The sequence below is a fragment of the Dryobates pubescens genome, chromosome 13 (assembly GCF_014839835.1).
Source record: "Dryobates pubescens isolate bDryPub1 chromosome 13, bDryPub1.pri, whole genome shotgun sequence".
In the NCBI taxonomy this organism is placed as follows: Eukaryota; Metazoa; Chordata; class Aves; order Piciformes; family Picidae; genus Dryobates; species Dryobates pubescens.
In genome coordinates this window covers 27,296,468-27,316,246 of record NC_071624.1, presented here as the reverse complement: position 1 = coordinate 27,316,246, position 19,779 = coordinate 27,296,468, and the positions used below count along the sequence as shown (strand labels likewise).

The window sequence follows — 19,779 nt, the reverse complement described above, 5'->3', positions numbered from 1 at the left end:
AGCTGCAGAATGAAGGCAGTGAGGAATGAATCAACCACTACAGAAATCATGAGAAAGTTTTCCTGGGGTGCCTGACCCAAGATGAGTTTTGAATTGGTATGAAAATGCAGCTAAATTGAGAAGCTATTCAGTGATTGTCTGAGAATAAATAATTTCATCTCAAAGACAACCCTCTTTTAGACACTACATTTAATTTCCATTAAGTGTTTAAGTTAAAACTGAAACTATACAATTAATCCATGGGGGTAAATAAAGGCAAACTACCAGCTTTGTCATAGTTCTTGTATTTGTCCCCTGTTTCAAACTCAGAGTTGGGAAGCATCACAATTACCCTATTTATGGATATTGGGAGGGGCACTTAGACAAAATGTGTGGCATTTATCTATTTTTTTTTTTTTTTTTAGGTCACAGTGTTTTCCTTTGTAGCAAAATTCTCTATATTCTAACACAACAAAGCACTCAAGTTGATATTTATTCCCAAGCTGATATTCAAATGTTGGAGGAAGACTCAGATCTCAGAAGCAGTTTAGTCAAGATGGACAATAGGGCAATAGTGGTGCCGCCTCCTAGCAGCCTTCAGCCTGGCCAGGGGCACCACTGTCCTCAGAGAGCTCACAATACTAGCCTACAGCTAAGGTGGAGCTTCTCCTTGACTCCATTTTTGTGCTGTGCTATGTACATTATTTATAGGTACAAAGCTGGGCTCTTTAAAGATTTCTTCCTCTAGAGAAGACTTGGTAGTAGGCTTTGGGTTAGCTCTTAAAAAGCAGCCAATAAAAACAAACAAACAAACAAAACCCCCAACCACAAACCAACAAAAGGATTTAACCCTTTACTGAGCAGTAGGCAAGGATACTGTGGATGCTTATCTTTCACATCCTCAACAATTTCAGCATTTCCACCATGCTGAACCAAGATTTATTTATTTTTTCCTAAAACCTTAACTTCCAAATACCATAAGCACACTACATCAATCCTTCATTCACTCCCCAGAAAACTAAGGCAGCCCAGCACCAAAAATAACCATAGGGCATAGTTTTGTGATGCAGCATAGGGAAGCTCCTAAAAGGGAAGGTCATCCCTCTCCCTTTGCCTGCTTGCTTCTGCCCTGCCCTCACAGCACCACTGCTATTTCTGTGACCACGTCTGACAGCTCCTCAGATGAAAAAGTGCACCTTTTTATTCTGGTTAAGCTCCCTGAACTGTTTCACAAAGGAGCCAGACAAGTATTAATGCCCTTAAGAATGCTACAGCAGCTCTGGAGTTGCCTTGTACAGCCAACACTGCTGCAGGGACGACCCCTTCTGGGAATTGGGCAGCGGGGCTACAGCTGGGGTTGCAGCCACTTAAGCCATCTAATTTTATTTTGCTCATATTTGTGAGTCAATCCTCTTGAGTGCCTGAAGAGGGATGGCGTGACCATCCTTCAGAGTGTTCTGAGCAGGCTCTAACAGAACAGCTGTAACCAGTGGGACTTCCTTCTGGTGGCTACATCCATTGTTTAATAGGACTAGATCTGAGGAGCGTCCCCGGTTGTAAACACATTAAAGTGTTCACACAGGCATGAGTAACATCTGCTGCCTGTATCTGCATGAAAAATTGTTTACTGGAGTGCAATTGTATAAAGTGGAGGCAGCTTCTTGAACATGTAAGCAGCAGCATAGGAGGCAGGACAGGAGATTGGCTTCAGCCAAGTCTTTCATCAATACTTGTTTGGGATTTCAAAGAATTCTGTCCCTGGGTTTTCAGGCAGTTCTGGATCTCCTCCTGCTTCCTCAGATCATCACGAGGACTGCAGAGGAATCCATACAAACACCTTCCAAAGCTGCCTTGCTGGTGGGGCCTGACACAGGCAGTCTGCCCTGACTTACATGGGGGATTGTGTCAGTCACTGCTTGTGGAGGACTTTGACCTCTGGAAGACAAATGAGAAAAAGCTCAGTCTGCAAAACCCAAGCACTTTTTATCTTGTTGTAAAACACAACAGTCACAAGGTCGCTAGCCACTTACGTTGCTTTCTCGTGCCATGTGCACACCAAGCACGTATTATTTTCAAATGGGGATTGTTTTAATTACTACTTTTTAAATGTGTTGTGCCTGTCTGCATCTGGCACATGGAGACCCCAGTCTGTGTGTTCACAGGAGCTCCAACCTCACAATGCCTGGCATTAACAGAACATGGACTCTGGAAGGGTTATCACTGTGATGGCTGTTTCATTATGTGACGAGGATGGTTGGCTACAAGATTAGGGATTGAGAATAGGCCTTGTCTGAAGGAAAATTAAAAAGATTGAGACCATTCAGCTCCAAGGAAGTGAATTAAAAAGTCCCCAGTGCAGGTATTACAGAATACATAGCCTAGAGATAGCAGTTGGGAGAACTTTTGTTCACCTTATCTCAAAACACGAAGGGAAGGGCACAAGAACATGAAGAAAATAAGAGAAGGTAAATTAAAAGATAAGCAACCACCTTTTAATGCTTTGCATGTATATATATATATATGGAAGTCACTGACATGCAACATTGTGAAGAGCAAGGTGTTATATTAGTATTCTCAAAGTATGGGCACAACTGAGCTCAAAGCAAATATTTAACATCTAAAATAGAGGGTTTGGAAGGATTAGTATCTATCGTTCTTCAGTGCACAAGTGAGCTTCTACCTCTCAGGACTTCAGAGGAGATTTCTGCTAGGTATCCAGCACCTGGAGAGGTCAAATAGAAGCAGGGGGCAGAATTTATTCATTATTAAACCATCTACTCTGAAGAACTTATTAACCAAATATAAACAAGACAGCTTGATGGCTCAGGCTAGACAGGGAGGAAAATGCAAGGCGCTAGAGACTGGTAATGACTTGCAAGGCAAGCCATGGTCACTGGAGAGCAGACATCTGTTAATATCTAGGTTCAATAGAGGGACTTTGCATCCTCAACTTATTTGATCTATGATCCAATTTATAAAATTCAGGTATTTTAGTTACCAAGTGGCAGCACTGAAGACAACAGTCAAAGGCTATCGTGCTCGCCCTGCTTCCTTATCTTGGAATCTGGTCTACAGCCCTACTCCTGTTCTCCCAGTTTCCTTACTTCACTGCTTACCTACTCATGAGGACTGAATTGCAGGGCAAAGGCTACTGCTCACAGCAAAAGGTTTGTGGAACAGCTATTCTGGCACAGGTCCCCAGGTGGAGATACAATTCATATAGGAAAAAGAACACACTAAACCATTTCCTTAAAAGGCAAACTACACCATCAGAATAAATCATCTTTGCTTTTTGCATGCCATCATTGCTGCAGGGTTAAGTCTGGGATTTTTACATTCCAACCTGCATAACTATTCTTCTGGCAAGACCAGTAGTTCCTTGACCAGGAAGACAAGATGCACCAGGAAACATACAAAAACACCACAACGAAAGGAAAAACAAAACCAAAACACAAACCAAACCCCTCCCAACCCAACCCAACCAACAACCCACCAAAACCAAAAAGGGAAAGAGTCTGTGTCCAGAAGTTGCCTTTGGGGTGGAGAACAGCAGCTGAATAGTGTAACCCAGCAACCCTTAAGGAGTTTCTTTAGGGCATAATATTCTTATTCCATATATTTAATGAAGCTATAGTGAAGCACAAGTGAAATCTAAAGACATTACTTAAACAACTCAACTAAAACTGAACCAAAATTCTAGACAGAAGACTCTTGCTCTACTGGAAAGTAGCATAAGAATTCATGCACCAAGTCCAATTAATAATATTCATTCCTCATTATCATCTTTACACTGCAATAAACCTCATGTTGGCCCCAGGAAAGGATATGAGTCAATCCTTGACTAACTGGCTCTGATTCACTAAAGAACCAACATATATAAAATTACTCAAGATAAAAAATGCTAAGGTTTGCCTCACTGATAATTTCTCTAATGGCTGCTAAGACTGGAGTAATAGGAGAGAGAGGAGAGAGAACAGCACTACATTGCTATGGAAACTAGAATTTTCAAAATAAACACCTTTGCAGAACTGAGGTTGCAGATCTAAGCCAGCCCATAATGGTTTTGATGTTGCCTCCCTTTGCCATAAGATCCAGCCTGACTGACCAGCCAGGCATAGCCAGAAAGCTTTTATGTGATGATTTCAGATACCCAACAGCTCCAGTTCCTTATTCCAGTGCAGGCACAGGCCTGGAATAGAAACCTCAACCTTTGGTCTGCTACCTATATAGTTTTGGCAGCCTTCCTGCCATGCAGCCAGTCTGGTCAGGCCAAGGCAAAATAAATCTGTGACCACTTGAGGCAAGAAGTATTACTTTTATCCACTATACTGATAATCCCAAATCTTTGCAGAGTCCTTTTTTCCCTTTCTCCTTTTTTTTCCCCCCCTTCCCATTTGAATTAAACTAAGACAACACAATACATACAGCTTGCAAAGTCCTGATTCCCTTATTCACTCTAGGAAATTCCTTACCCTGCAAATGGCTCCACTGCAGTCACCATCCAGGATATCCAGTCCTTTGCTCCCCCTTTTGGAAAGGCAGTTGGTAACTTCCCCACTTGCACCTAAGCAAAAAGTTTCTTGTTTCACACACACACATACCTCCACACCCCACCTACCTAGTACCATCTCAGCAATTGCTGCTGTAAACAAGTCTAGGCTACAGAAATGCTGACTCACAGTGCTAGGACTATGGAAAATATTTAGAGTTGCTAAGAAGTGAAGCCCAGCAGGTTTCCTGCCCTTTTCCTTATCTGTGAGCCCCTTGTCATGACAGGCTGTAAAGAAGGACCTTGCTTCCTGAGAGGAGACAGAGAGTACATACTTGCTTCCTAAAGATAGCCCAGATTCCTTTGAATTCCCAGTTGCTAGCTAGTAATTGCAGGCAGGGGAAGAAACCCCCTAGTGCTTACAACCACAGGGCTGCAGATGTTGAGATTAATGGCTCCTGGGTAGGCTCTTGCCTAATGCAGCATTACTCACTTCAGTGCACTTCCTGGGACGGTGTCAAGTCCCTTTAAAAATGCCTTAGTCTGTTCTCTGGAAGGCTTTTCTTTACCTATAGACTTTACTGAACTAGATTTAGATCCAATTCCTTCCTGCCTTCAGCATAGCTGAGTCAGTGCAGACAGGCAAATCACTGTTTGCTTTGGGAGGGTTTGCCACCAATAGGGCTAGGGGCAGGCAGCACTGGGTGCAAATGATGGTTTACTGTGAGCATGCCAGCACAGGCAAGGAGAGAGACCAGAGCTCACGCTGAAGTGGGGACAGGGGGCAAGCAGTGTAGGGAGATCAGCTCTATCTAGCCAGGAGCCAGTCTGGGTGCATTCTGCCTGTGTTAACACGCTGCTGCACCCAAACTAATCAGCTCTGGACCTTATCCAAGGGACAAGCTGACTGCCTACCACATCAACAGCCTGTTTTCCCCACTGGGAAATGACCTCCTGTTGCAAAGGGCAGAGCCTTTAGGGAAACAACAAAGTTTTATACACACACAATTCACGTGGCAAAAAACTCCAGGAAGCCTAAGAAGCACAGAGCCTTTATGACTGGCTGGGATGGGCAGGTTGCTGAGCTGCCTCCTCCTCCCATGACCTGCGCAGTGCCTTTGCAAAGCAGCGCAGGCTGGTGAGCTACATTTGCAAGCTAGGCAGGGCAGAGCAGGGAGCAACTCTCACTGAAGGGAAGGCACAGGCTGTGGCAAGAGCAGGATTACAGTGCTCACAAATGACTCTGCTAGATGGTTATGGGAGTGGAATTGAGTTGGTTTTACCTATAACCCATTTTAACTACAGTCTGAAATGGAGGCGGCCTGCAGCCTCACAATGTTCTAGAAGCACAGCCAGGGATGCACAACTTCCTTTCTTATAGGCAGTTTACTTTCATCTCAGCTTAGCTATGCATCAAATGAAATCCTTACCAAGCTGATCTTACGGAGGGAATTCTGGACATCTGTCAGTTTGGAGATGTATTTGGTTGACATTTTCCCTCTTTCAAGGCAACAGGAACCATTTTGCTAGGTGGAGACTAGGGCTGGCCTTCAAAGCTCTCCCACTGTTTCAAGAGAACAGTCACTATAGTGCTTTTGCTCTATTTATAGCATTTGCTCAAAGCAAACATGAGGTCCTAGCTGTCCTTCATCTCAGCTAACTGCTGTTACAATGAAGCTGTCTCGGTGTGAAGATGGCCCTATATGAAGAAGAGATCAGATCATAAATGCAGAACAGCTGCTTAAGCAGAATGTGAGGAAAAGAAGCAACGATGTTGCTGGGCAGAGAAAAGCATTGCAAGAGCTTACAGATAGCCTCCTTTCTCCGAAGGCACATGCGCACTGCTGTCGTTCAGTCACACTTCTCTCAGGCTTCCTGGTAGCAGCATCAGCAAGTGCATTCTGCCACATCTGAATGGCTACAGCACTCTGTCCTCCTCCGACAGTAATGGCTTGGCCTCAATGTTTCAGTTTTGTCACCTCCTTCCTCTCTTTCAGCACCATAAAAACCACAAGGTATGAAACCTGCAGCACAAAGGAGATTCTCGCCAGCGCTGCCTGCTGCAGTACCCTTCCCTGAGCCAGGCAGGTGACTGCAGGCATGGCAAACCCCTCCTAACCTACATTCGATTCCCGTAACATTTCAGAGCAGGCACTTCACTTCCAAACTTGGCACAGACTTATCTCCTTGGCCAGATTTAGTATACACAGCAGAGACTAATACACTGAGGACCATGGCAAAAAGCTTTGCTCCTTTGGTACAATGCAAAGCTTTATGGCAACAGTCAGTTTGACCCTGTAAAAATCAGCTTTTTGTGTTGTTTTTGGGCCCAAGAACTAATAATGAGATCTTTTAGAACTCAGAGTCATCCAGGTTTCTCCCTTGTGCAAACTGTGTGTAAGTTAACATGTGAAAGATCATCTCTCTTGTTAAATGGCTACACCCGAACACACTTGCTGTTGCCACAGCCATAGTGTCCAGAGGTGATGTGTGACTGGAAATGAGGAGTAAGAAGCACGCTGCTCCTGGCTAGCTGGCCAGCCCAGTGACACATCCTGACACTGGCCACGATGAGACAGAAATGGGCAGACTGATGCCTCTTAAACATCAGGGAAATAAAACCCTAGGGAAAAGTTGTCAGTGTATAAGCACACTAGTTTGCTCAGGGGCTGAGGGTCTGCCCAGGCCTTTGATGCTTTTGTCCATCTCTCTTGCTACACCTCCTTAGTCCTTTCCCACCCTTTATCACCTCTTTCCTCAAGGCTTCTTAGCTAATTAAACTGCTGCAGTTCCCCCTCTGTTTGCCCAGTTCTACCTGCACTGAATGGCAGCAAGAGTGCTCTCCCACTGATGTCACCACTACCTCTAAGAAAAGAGCTGACCTGCAAGCTATTTTTAGCCACATTGTGAAGTTGTGGAGCTATTTTGGTCACATCTCTGTACAGTAAGCTGCAGGACGCTGACAGGCCCTGTGTTTGCCTAGGGCAATAGGGGCTTTAACTGTGGAGAACAGCTTGTGACTTTGCACTAAGGCTTCTTTGCCCTTTCTATGCTAGAGGACTCTACACTAAGGTTGGATTTCCTCATCCTCTTAGAAAAGAGCAATACATCTTTCTGAATTCTGCTGGATCCCAGAAGAGCCTTTGCATTGCAGTCCTCCACCCTGTGCTGTTTCTAGGTCTGCAGAAGGTGCTATTTGTTCTCTGGGCTCCCTCACTGTCTAGGAGTGGGTAGATGCAATTATGAGTCCACAAAGACTCCAAAGATGATTTTTATCCATCTTCCTTTTCATCAGACCTTTGCAAAAGATCAATAAACATTAGGCTATAGCATGTTACTCTGGAGGTAGAAGGAAGAGCAAAAAGGAGCCATTTACATAGCAACATGTTATTCTGAACACAGACTGATGCCTGGGAGCTTTGGGGTTCATCCAGGGCATTGGGCAGAAGGTGCCTGGTCTAGACAGTTGTTTTCTCTAGTGCCCAAGGGTTGGTTGCCAAGTTTGCTGGGGCTGTGGTTGCAGATGCAAAGCACAGGCAGATCAGAAGCCAAAGCAACTGGATTTAATAGAATGAAGCCCATGGATACAAAAGGAAGCTCAAAGGATATGAAAGGTGAGGTAGATGAGAAAAGAAAAGAACACATTAAAATCATTGTGTTTAGGACAGGGACAGATAAGTCAGATCTGTAAAGAAGGAACGAGCAAGTAACTGTATGTGCAAGGTTTTGAACAGCTGTCAGCCATCCCTCCCCAGAAAACTCCTCCTTAGGACCACTGCTGTCTTTAGCTGTAACACATTTCCCCAAGAGCCTTTGATAGGTGCACACTGTTATCACCACCATTTCATGCTGCAACTTTCTTCCAAGGGTTCTTTAAGAGTTCTCACACTAAAACCTACATCCTGCTCCTAAGGTGAGCCACTCCTTACTCTGCTGACGCAACTTGCACCTGTTTTTGTGAGTCAGCACAGCCACAGCTCTCCTCCACAGCAGGACTGGCGCCTGCTAACAGGATGGACTGTCCCAGGCAAACACTTGGCAACCTGTTGCAAACAAAGGTTTGACTTACAGAGCATCACTGTGTTTCCCTGGGTGTTTCAGTAGAAGGAGCTGCTTTAACACATTTGGTCCCAGGCAAGCATTAATCTGTCCATATTACATATGTTACCATCTGCAGACCAGTGAAATCAGCTGAGCATTAGCTAATATTTTATGACACACAAATTAAGACTAGTTCAGTAAGAATTTAACTTTCTACCCAACAGATAGAAATGGCATGAACAGAACAATATTGTTTAATCTGTTGTTATTTTAGCAGGACAGAATGGAACTGCTGCAGCTCAGCTCAGACACAGAGACGTGTCCAGCAGCAACATGTCAAGACCTATTGGGTCAAAAAGCTCAATGAAGTGTTTTTTGGTGTTTCAGCTTTCCCCAGAGCCATGCACAAGACAAGCAGTAAGCATTACATAGTGAAAACGTTTTGGTGAGATGAAATAACACAGCAACGTGTTGCATTCTTTCCCCGCTGAGCTTCAGCAGCCTTGCTTTGGGACACTGCATAAGCAGGATAACAAACACAGCATGACAAGCGTCTGACAGAATGGATAACCTGTCAGCTCCTGCATGGTGGACCCACACTCCTGCTAGCAGAGCTTTGCCAGAGTAGGGAGTGACTATTTTACCTCTCACCACCTACCTAGGTCCTTAGGTTTCATCCATTTTCACACAGATTCTCTTACTGTGAGAGCATTATTGGAATCATCACTTGTCTTCACCACTTAATGAAGACATCCCACTGCCACCTCCACAACACAGATATATTACTAGCAAACATAAATAAAACACAGTTTAAAATATTCCTTCACCCTGTTCTATTTTCTGGTGTGGAAACACCAGGCACAGAGTAACAAATCACAGGCAGCTCACCCCATAGACGTAGGCAGAGGTTGTCCACCAATTGTGTGGATCCAGACAAGGGCACCTAAGAGGCTTCAGCTGACAACTGCAATTGTTCCTAGTCTCCTCTAGGGAGTGCAGTCGTAAAGGAAGAAATGAAAACTGCAGCACACATGCCAGCTGGGAATCGGTGACTCAGGGTATTCAGGCACTCACAAATGGTGTCTGTCCATTTCCAGCACTGGGAGCAGCAGTGAGGTTTGAGCTTGATCTATGAGAAGGATTCTACTAGAACTGGAGGTGTGCTTCAGCATAAGAAAGAAAAGTCCATCGAGATTCTAAAATGCAAGATGTAAATCAAGCAATAGGACTGCAAATACTGGATCAATCATTTAACCAAACACATCCACAGCTGAATGCAAGTGTGGACAGCACCCTATGGGGCTTCTATCTCTTGCTCATTATCATGCCTCATACTCATCAGATCATCCAAGGAATGCTTGTTCTGTCTCAAAACATTATTTAAGCCTTGGCCTCTGCACAAAGAGCAGCAGAGCTCTCTTTTCTAGAGCTAGCTGCATTTTGTGTGTATGAGCTAGAAACTGGGCAGAGCCCAGTGAATCCATTGTGTATTTCACTCTGGATTCACAAAAGAGCTAAGCAGATCCTATCTGGCTTTTCTTTGTGGTAGGGTGTCATGGATGAAAAGGCATGAGGTTGCCTATTTCCTTCTTACAAACCACATACATGCCTTGACTCCATGCTCTCCTGTGCCTTCCTTAAAGAAGGACCAGAATGCAAAATGCATCTGCTTAGAACAGGATTTTTGTCTCCCCAAAATCTATTGTCCTAGTGCAAAGGGTAGAGAAAAAAAACTCATCAGGTAAGAGTTGATCAGAAGAGCAGGTCTACATCAAGGACAGAACGACACTCAGACAGGTGCCAGGGTCCATCCCACAGTGCAGCAGAAGACACAATGAGTTCTGCAAGGTTACTGAATGCTTTGTGACAAAGCAGCTCTCCTCCATTTCCTAAGGATAAGCCCTCAGTGCAGGGTATCTTTCTGTCCTGTCATACCAGACACTCTTTACTTTTCTAAGTGTTACATAAGAAGCTGCTACCACAAGAATTAGGGGATTGCAGAGTGATCCACTGAAGCAGAAATCTTTTGCCAGCAGAAATCAGGTGCTGGGCTCTAGGTTCTCCACTGCAGCAAGTGAGGAGCGCAGCTTTGAGGACAGTATGTTGGGGAAACCAACAGGCAGCAACTGTTGCTGCTCATGGATAAAGCAGCCAGGCTGGCACTGACAACTTTGCCATATACAGAAATAGTCTAGAGCAAAACAGCAACAGACATCCCTATATTCTAAGGACAGCAGTTGGACCAGTGGCTTGGGATTTCAGTTTCACCCATGTGTTCAAGTGGCAGCAGCTACCTGTGGGACAACACCAGCCTTCTGCTTTTAGAGACCAGAAGTTCCCTTTGTAGCAAGTGAGAGGACAGTATTTTCTGCTATGCCTCTTACTACGAGTGGGTTCTGCAATTTAAGTGCCAGCAACTGGCTCGGTACAGACTGAGTAGCACTGTTGCTACTATAAGCTAGTGTGTAAGAGCCCATGGGAAGGGAGCAGAGGCACTGAGCACAAGCCTTGCATTTACTCAGCAAACAGCAGCTGAAGAAACCCATCTGATTTTTCAGCTCCTCTCGCCTCCCACTTTTTGTCTCATCATCACGCTACATATCTAAGCTACACATGTAAGGTACCACATGCTAATGCACTCATTCATTCCCTTTATCATGGCCCTGCTTGCTGCTTCCTCACCTGTCTCCCTCAACCAGCAGACCAGAAACAGAAAAACAGAAAAAGCCTCTAGAAGCAGCGGTACCTAAGAAGGAACCATCATCTTTTTCTTGCCCTTACAAATAACAGAACACCACCTCCCTGACTTGTCCCATCCAATGCCAAGTTTCCCCAGCAGCGCAGATTTCTGTTGCTGTCTGGGATAGTTACAGGTGGTTTTTTAATAGAAGCATAGGAAAGGCAGAGTTAGCATGAAGAAATCTGCAGAAATCTAAAGTATTTCTGTCGAGGACACATCAGGGGGATGTTTATGATGTATGCATTATCAGTCTCAGAACTTCATTCTCCACCTATTTAGGATTCCCATATTGGATTACATCCTGCCTTCACATGAGATGTTGAAGCTTTCAATGAGGTCACATCAGACACTGACAAGCACTGATGGGTGAGTCATGCTGCAGTAGCCAGAGATACTAGCAACAGATCTGTTAATCTGTATGCAGTCTAACTCTTCTTCTGGTCTAGAATCTTATTCAAGGGTGGAAAACAATGTCTCAGAGATAAGTAACTGCAGAATTGCTGGAGAGCAAGGCCACAATTTCACCTCAGTTTTAAAGAGTCAGTTCCTGAAGGTATGTTTATGACACTGCAAAATGTATTGTTTTGCCTATAAAATGGAAGATCAAGATCCAGATTTGGTCAACAGCAGAGCTGTTCTTTGCAGATCACTGGAATAGCTACCATGCTAATAAGGAACCCACAAGTTTCACCAACTCTTGCTCCAGCAGTTTAAGTCATCATCTCCTGCAAGCTGCTCTTTTGGAGGCTACATCCCTGTACCAGGGTCAGCAGCATATATACCTGTACACCAGCCAGTCCAGCACAAAGGCCAGTGTAGCAACAGGGCTGTTAGGCTAAGCTTTGAGCTAACACATCTAACCATAACCCAGCAGCATCAGGCACAGAACAAACTCTTTTTTGCTGGCTCTGCTAGCAAAAGTCAGGGGAACCTGTGGAGAAGGACTAAACCAGACAAACAATATCCTGAACCACCAAAGGAAAATTCAGTGGAGCTTGTCCATGACATGTTTGGAAGTGTGGCAGGAGGGACACAGAAAACCATGGAAAAAGTGAGATATGGGAAAACGTTTCTTCGTTTTGGCTGAGCTACTGGACAGCCAGAAAAAGAACCAGTAAGAAAGGGAAGTGGTAAAGTAAAACTAAATCTAGAAGGAATTCCGTAGAGGGAGAACAAAGAAATGAGGTGCTGTTGTATTTTCATTGCTGTGAAGTTAAATTAAGCTTCCTGAGTCAAGCAGAGAAATAATTGTTGAAGATTTCTGTTCAGAAGACAGCATGAGCGGTGAATGCCAGGGGACAACTAACCAAAGGTGTCTTCTCACAGAGAAAGCAAGCCACCTGGAGATTGCATAACTAGGATGAGTTTCCTCCCAGTAACAAGTTATTAGTCACCTTTCACCCTTCTCTGCCAAAGGCCTTTTCTTACACATCCATCCGAGTACCAGAGCCAAGACACAAGCCTCTCCTGTCCTGCTTCTTCCCATCAGTTACTCCAAGGTCAAGTCCTCCACAATACTGATCCTTGCTGCCCATTCCAGCCATTCTGAACTGATTCCAGAGGAAAACCTTCAGGAAAAACATCTGAGATACCTGAACATACTCTCCTTATACTCAGTTGTCATGGCCTGGAAAGAGAGTTAGCCTTTGGACCAACACATTTTGATTCTGCTGTTAAAAGGAGTCAAGAACATTGTTATCTACAGCTGTGTTTAACAGACACCCCAGCACCCCACTTAAGTATCTGATCTAACAGTACAGTGCATCTTGTGCTGCACAGGTCACAGGATGTTGTACTGATGTTCTGGAAGGACTTCCTAGCAGCAGTTCATTTGGCATATATGCTATAAAGCAGGTATGAAAAAACAAAACAAAACTGAAATCCAGCAACTTAATCAGCTTATTGTTATTCTCTTGCAGAGAGGGTAAAAAGAATTCCTTTGTGTCCCTGAGCAATGTATATTAAAGACTCTGAAAGCACCCAGAGGAAATGTACATCTGGAAAAAAAAGAATTTTTTTTCAAGCTCTGACAATATTTCAAAGCAAATCCATTGGAAAGATCCACTGAGGAGCCCTCACAAGCAGAAGACATACCTACCTGGAGTCCCTTGAAAACCTGTTTGACTCAGGTGGAAATGACCTCCTGGCATTTATTAGTAATTGCCCAGCATGGCAGCTGCTGAGGAAGGAAAAGCTGTTGAGTCAGATTGCAAAAGCCACTTTTCCACTTTTGTCTGCTTGCCCAGAGGGTAGAGTGGGACAGTCAGAAGGCTGAGGTTCTGTTTATGTCTCTGACAATTTCCCATATGACCTTGCAAGGGCTACTTCTTCTTATGTCGTTGTTCCCCATTTCTTAATGGATAAAACCATTCCCTTAACTCATGGGACAACCTCAAGTGCACAGCAAGGAACATGTTCGTTTAATCAAAGAGAAGGTAAGAGAGAAGAGTGAAGCAGCATTATTGTTGTCATATAATCCAGAAGAGGTTATGTAATAATGTCAGCATTGCTTCATTTTTGCAACTATGACATAATAAACTGTCAGAGGAATCCTCTCTGACATGGTATCCTCATCCCAGGGAAGGTACTGAAGCATTTACCTCACTGTTGTAATCTGCTTTTTGTATCAATCTGGAGGACTCTCCCTCATTTATTTTGGCCAGCCTTTTCCTAGAACATGTTTTTCCTGTATAACCTTGTAACCTATAATAAGGGCCCAAACCAGACTATAGGAATGATGGCTGGTTTCATGAGCTGGTAAAAGCAAAACAGTTCCTCACAAGGGCATTTCACAGCTGGTCACACACTAAAACACATGAGTGCTTATCTTCTTCATCAACACAGAACAAGCCGAAAGTTAATTTCTAAATGGGTACATAAGGCACACAGAGAACACATTCCAAAAACCTCAGTGCCATGAAGGAATTAAAGAAATCACCTCTGTAATTTGGCTAAATTACATCCTGCCTGTATGATGATACATTTCCTAAAACAACAGCATTGACAACTGCAGCTCCTAACTGTGATCCTAATTAACAATAAAGTTTTATTGGTAAGTTTTATGGTTTATTTGAAAACTTACACTTGTTCACTTGATAGAAGGTCAGGTTAGAGCAGCGTGTGGACTGAAGGCTGAGGAAGGTAGGACTGTGATTACAGCAACTGAAACTGCCCTAATCACACTCTTATCTTTCTTATCTCCTGAAAGTATTTATAAAGCAATGATTACTGTGCTAGGCACCATGACTGCTCTGAGTTTGTTCTGAACCAGCATCTTCACGCTGCTGTAAGACGCTGATGCTTCTAGAGATGGTGTCACTCTGCTGAGACAGAAAGCCAAGCTTCTCATCACTTAAAGTCATTAACAAAAAAAAATAATAAACTATGACACTTCTGAAGAAGTAGGGGTGTTAACCCCAATGGCCTGGCCAAATTCCCAGCCCCAGTAATTACAATGCGCCTTGAATAAATTCTTGCCAGAGTTTCCGTTGGACATAGTATTGTTCTCTGCTTCCTCTCCTGCAGGATTACAGAGTGCTGATGCACACTCTTAAAGGTCCTGTCTGCACTGGAATGTTGTGCACCTCTACTCCAGGACCAGCTCTGCAGCAGCACATTGGGAACCAGGTGTTGAAACCAGTCCTGCCTGCCAGCTGAACCGCTAGGCAATTTGTACTTTTTACTTATTGATGCCTTGGCACCTCCTTTGGATGGAATTAACGTTGGGTATAGCTATCTGATAGATAGACCAGTGCAGATCCCACACGCAGACATACACAAACTTGTTTAGCTCTTCTTTAAATGAAAGAAATTTGCATCAGGAAATTAGCAAACTAAGCTAAACTAACTTTCTGGATGCCTACTATAATCATCTGAGAAGGCAGCAAGAGGATGCCTAACAGCACAGGGCTGGAAAAGCATGCTGAAGGTACCTGCTTAGTTTAGCTGGTGACAATAAACACCATAATTTTATACTGTCTGTTCCTTTAGACTTTCAGTGGGCTTTATCTAATCTGGTGGTCAAGAGATGACACTGTTTATAGTTGAAGCAGTCACTGAATGCATACCAAAGACAGGTCTGGTATTTAAAGTAAATAATTGGCAGTTAATGGTAAAGCATTATTCACATCTTTCTGGAGCCACCATTTGAATACTCCAAGGATTTTTACCTGGAGCTATTGTTACCTTTTTACACACATAACACAAATTGCTGAGGCCCAGACTCTCTGCTGGTGTTTACTGGGTTAGCTCCATGGACCTCACGAACTGAAGCTTTTACTCTCATAATTCATGAGCTTCAAAGGCAATCTGTCTGCAGGAATAAGTACAAGATTCAGAAGAACCCAATTCTCAGTTCTACCTTGTGACCCCACGGGCAGATCACCTGTTCTTTTACTGCTCTGTTTAGTTCTTCATCTACAAAAGCAAACAATAGCCTCTAATTTGACAAAACAAGCACAATTTTATATCGATAGGCCATGCTGAGCAGATTTGTGTAAAACACCATTGTTCTAACATTTGCAAACACAAATATTTACCTTTCAAGCATGTCCTTAATTTCCCCAGAAGCATGCCTCCAAACCCATATTATTTTAGAAGCCAGAAACTGTAGTTTCAGAAAGTGGATGGTTTTATTTTTGTGCCATTACAAAAATGCCTTTTAACTTGTCAAATGATACGCTACAAATATCTTTGGCAGATGAATGAAACCAAGTTTCCTGTCATAGCTGCCAACTTCAAGGTTGAGCTAATCAGATAAACCTTTAGTTTGCCTCTCCCCATACTTAAAACAACATATGTTTGAAGTGATCCACATTTGTCTTACTTTTCCTTTTGGGATTTGGAAAGGCAAAGTGTCAGACCACTACGTGACAAGTTGGCAAAACTCTAGATGTTGTCCACAACTATTATGGCCAACCTCTGTTCTCAACTTTCCTCAGGTTTCCTCCATCCCAGGTTAAATAGTCCCCAAGAGCTCCGCTTGTCTAGTGGTAAATCCAAGGTTTAGATCAATAGCACCCGACATCACCCTCAAAGCCTGTTGGATGCAAAGCCTCCCTAGGGTACAAAATACATGCTAGTTTATGGGGAAAGAAGAAGGAAGTTTGTTTTGCTTGTTTTATTTCAGCAGTGTCAGTAACGCCAGATTTGCAGAATTCCACTATTCCTATTGGGGATAACTCAAAATTGTGAGTATTTGGAGGCTGCTTGATAAGTGAGAGCACTATCCCTTCAGATGCAACCCTGAACTTAGAAGTGGAAGCAATCCCTACAACACACCTTCTACAAACTCCATGTCTTATGTAACTGTTTCTATTAATTTATTATCAGGATGTCAACAGAAATGGTTATTTTGATGATTCCTTGCCCCCACATTTCTGAAAGGGAAAGCAACTATAAACACAAGGGAGACTGACCTCAGTGATTTCCTCTGTTCAGACAGGAGCACAATGCGCTTAAACACCATGACAGGGAGAGGTGGACTGTTTAGAATTCCTCCAGCTGTAATCTACAGTAAAAACAAATAAACAAATATGTGACTACCAGATGCGATAATTAATCCCTGCATGAAGCCACATGTTATCTTGAGTTCATAGATGGAGATACCAAAGCACACAAAGGCTTAACAACCTACCAAGTTCAAAACCCACCACTGAGAGCCAAGACTACACCTCAGAAGGCCATGTGCTTGGTCCTTGGGCTGTTTCCTCACCCCCCCCCTCTTCTGGCCATAAACCAGATGCAGTTTGGCCAAGGCAGACAGTCTGAAATGCACCCATTTGGTCAGGCCAGTTGCACAACAGTTAGTACAAGCAGACACCTACCACCTCCTGTGATTATCGCCTGTAGCTGAGCTGCTCCCAGCCAGTGAGGCAGCTCTGCTCAGCCAGGTATCCTCACCCCAGCCGCCCTGTCCCAAACCCAACCTCCTCTGCCACACCTGCCCCCAACAAGCTCCCACTTGCCTCTAGGCTTCTCATTCCCCACCTCCCCACTGCTGCCCAGGCATCTACCCTCATTCTCCACCTCCTGACCCATGTCCAGGCCCCTACCCTCATTCTCTACTTCCCCAACATGCCCAGTTGCCAAGGCCTCCTTCCCTTGCAGCCAGCACCCTCATGCCTTTCCTCAGTTTCCCCATTCCGTTCTAAGCCTCCTTCCCCCCAGCAGCCCCACTGAGCTCTTAAGGCCCAGAAGCACCCACCACCACCACCACCATCATCTTCGGCCTCAGGCCGCCCCTGCAGGTCACCACACGGAGCTCCTACAATCCATGTCCCCCCGCTCCCCGCACTGCCCTCAGCAACTCCAGCATGCCCCCCACCACAATTTCCTCCTCTCTCTCAGCGGTCTTCTACCCTAACTGCCCCCTGCTTGGCCTCATTTCTTCCCCAAACAGCCCCTACCAGCCCCGCCACCCCCGGTCCCGCCTCTTCTCCCCTCCGGCCGCCGCCCCCCGCCCCTCCCGCCGGCCGCGGCGAGGGTGGGAGGGGGGGAGGGAGAGGAGAGGGCGGCGAAGTCTCGCGAGAGGGGCGGGCGGGGGCCGCTGGCTGCGGGCAGCGCGGAGCGGCGGCGGCGACGGAGCAGCCGGAGCCCGGGCGGCGCTGAGGGAAGGCGGCAGGCAGACAGCTATCCCGGCGCGGCCCGGCCGAGGGGACCCGCTCCGCCGCGGCAGGCACGGCCGGCGCCGCCCGCCTTCCCGCACGCCGTGCCCCCGCGGCGCGGCCTGGCCGTGGCTCGGCGAGCGGGGCCCAGGCGGCGGCGGCGGCGGCCGTTGGTAGTGGTGGTGGTGGCGGTGGTTGGGCGCTCCGCCGCGCCTGCCCTGCCATCTTAGGTACCGTGCCCCGCCGCCTTTGTGCCCGCCGCGCCCGGGCACCCGCGGGGGCCGGGCCCGACGCCCCTCCGGGGGTGCCTCCCCCCGCGGGGCCGCCGCCCCTTGCCCCGCTCCTCCTTCTCCTCCTCCTCCTCCTCCTCCTCCGCGGGGGGCCGACCGGCGCTCCCAGCCCGGCTGCGGCGGAGGGTAAGGCGGGCATCGCGGCGGGGGGCTCGGCCGGGGCGGGTCGGTGGCGGGGGCGCCCCCGGGAGGGGTGAGGGAGGAGGAGGTGAGGGGAGGAGGGGAGGCGGCCCGGTGGGGCCGGCGCCTCCCCCGCCGCGCTCTGCGGCAGTGCCGCAGGACTCGGGGCTGCTGCCTCGGCCCCGGCGGCGGGCGCCGAGCACCGACGGAGGAGCGGGAGGCGAAATGGCGTTTCCCACGGAGGGGCGGCCGCGGCTGGCGGGCTGTTCCCCGCGGCCGCCGCTGTCAGAGGCCGGCAGAGGCCTAGGGCTGGGGCAGGGCTGCCGGCTCCCGCCGGCCAGGCGTGCCTTGCGCTTTGGGCCTTTTTGTCTGCGCGGCTCCGGTGGGCTTCGTCCTACAAGCCCGGAGCCCCCCGGGGGACTGGGGTGGGGGGTCCCTCAGAGACCGGTGCGGATTCCTGCCCCCTTTCTCCCCCGCCCTGCAACCCTCCCCCCGGTTTGCCTTTTTTTTTTTTTTTTTTTTTTTTATCTCCTCTTCCCCGTTCCCTACCCCTCGCTCCTCCCCAAGTGGTGAGTTTTCAGTGTAAATACCATTTTGTTCGGCGCTGGTGTGGGATTTGGCTGAAAGTGACCTATTTTAAAGACCTTTTATTGCTTCCCCTCAGCATTGCATGTGGCCGCCGATCCCGTTAGCCAAATAGCGTTTCCCAACCATTTTAATTTGTCAGATTAAAACATCTCATGGAGGCTCGATCTCTGTAACCCGCGTGTCGGGGTGTCGTTAGAAATACGGTTCATCTTGCTTTGCTGCAAGCATCTTTGGATCATTCGAGTTCACCTTTGTCACTGTGAAAGCTGAAATAAATACCGAGGCGATACCTGGAACATGCAGTTGTACCATTGTGTTGGGCGCGGTGCAAGAAATGGGGCGGGGGGAGAACCCGGGATTAAAATGGTTGTTGTCAAATGTAGATCTTTACGTGTCTTAGTTAAAAAAAAAAATTAATAATAATTAATGACGGAACGGTATTAGGCTTGAGGACTTTATTTTCTTAGGGAAGAAAAAACAGCCAACAATGCTTCGTGTTTATCGTGCTTGTCTCTACTGCTTATCATGGTATGGAGTATTTCATTAGGTGGTATTTTAGTGGCTCGGTTGGTTAAATAGCAGTTGCATTAACTAGTTGAACAAATTGTGTCCTTCACCTTCGACTGTTGCATTTTGAGAGCCCTTACCAGCAGTGTGCCCATGCATGCCAAGGGCGGATTAATAAGATGTTACCTAAAGGTTTGGATGTTATCGATTCCTTACTATTAATGCTATTTATAGTGCAGTTGACATGGCTCTTGTTTTATGTGTTTGGATAAAGGTTATCGGCCTGGATGGCTTCAGATGAAATGATCCCAAAATACCACTCCTAACACCGTATATATTCACACATATATATATATATATATTGCTGAAGAGTATAGTTGAGATCTTCAGTGTCTGAAAAATAGCTTTAGTAGGTAGCAC

At 46.1% G+C, this 19,779-nt stretch overlaps 1 protein-coding gene across 2 annotated transcripts in view; it reads left to right on the top strand.

The window, feature by feature from the left end:
• The first annotated feature begins 17,792 nt into the window (after positions 1–17,792).
• The window catches only part of TAOK1 (TAO kinase 1), a 66,675-nt gene continuing 64,688 nt past the window's right edge, over positions 17,793–19,779 (top strand). For both annotated transcript variants that reach the window (XM_054167078.1, XM_054167077.1), the window contains exon 1: positions 17,793–18,270. The gene's annotated coding sequence lies outside the window, so the exon portion shown is untranslated. The remainder of the gene's footprint in view (positions 18,271–19,779) is intronic.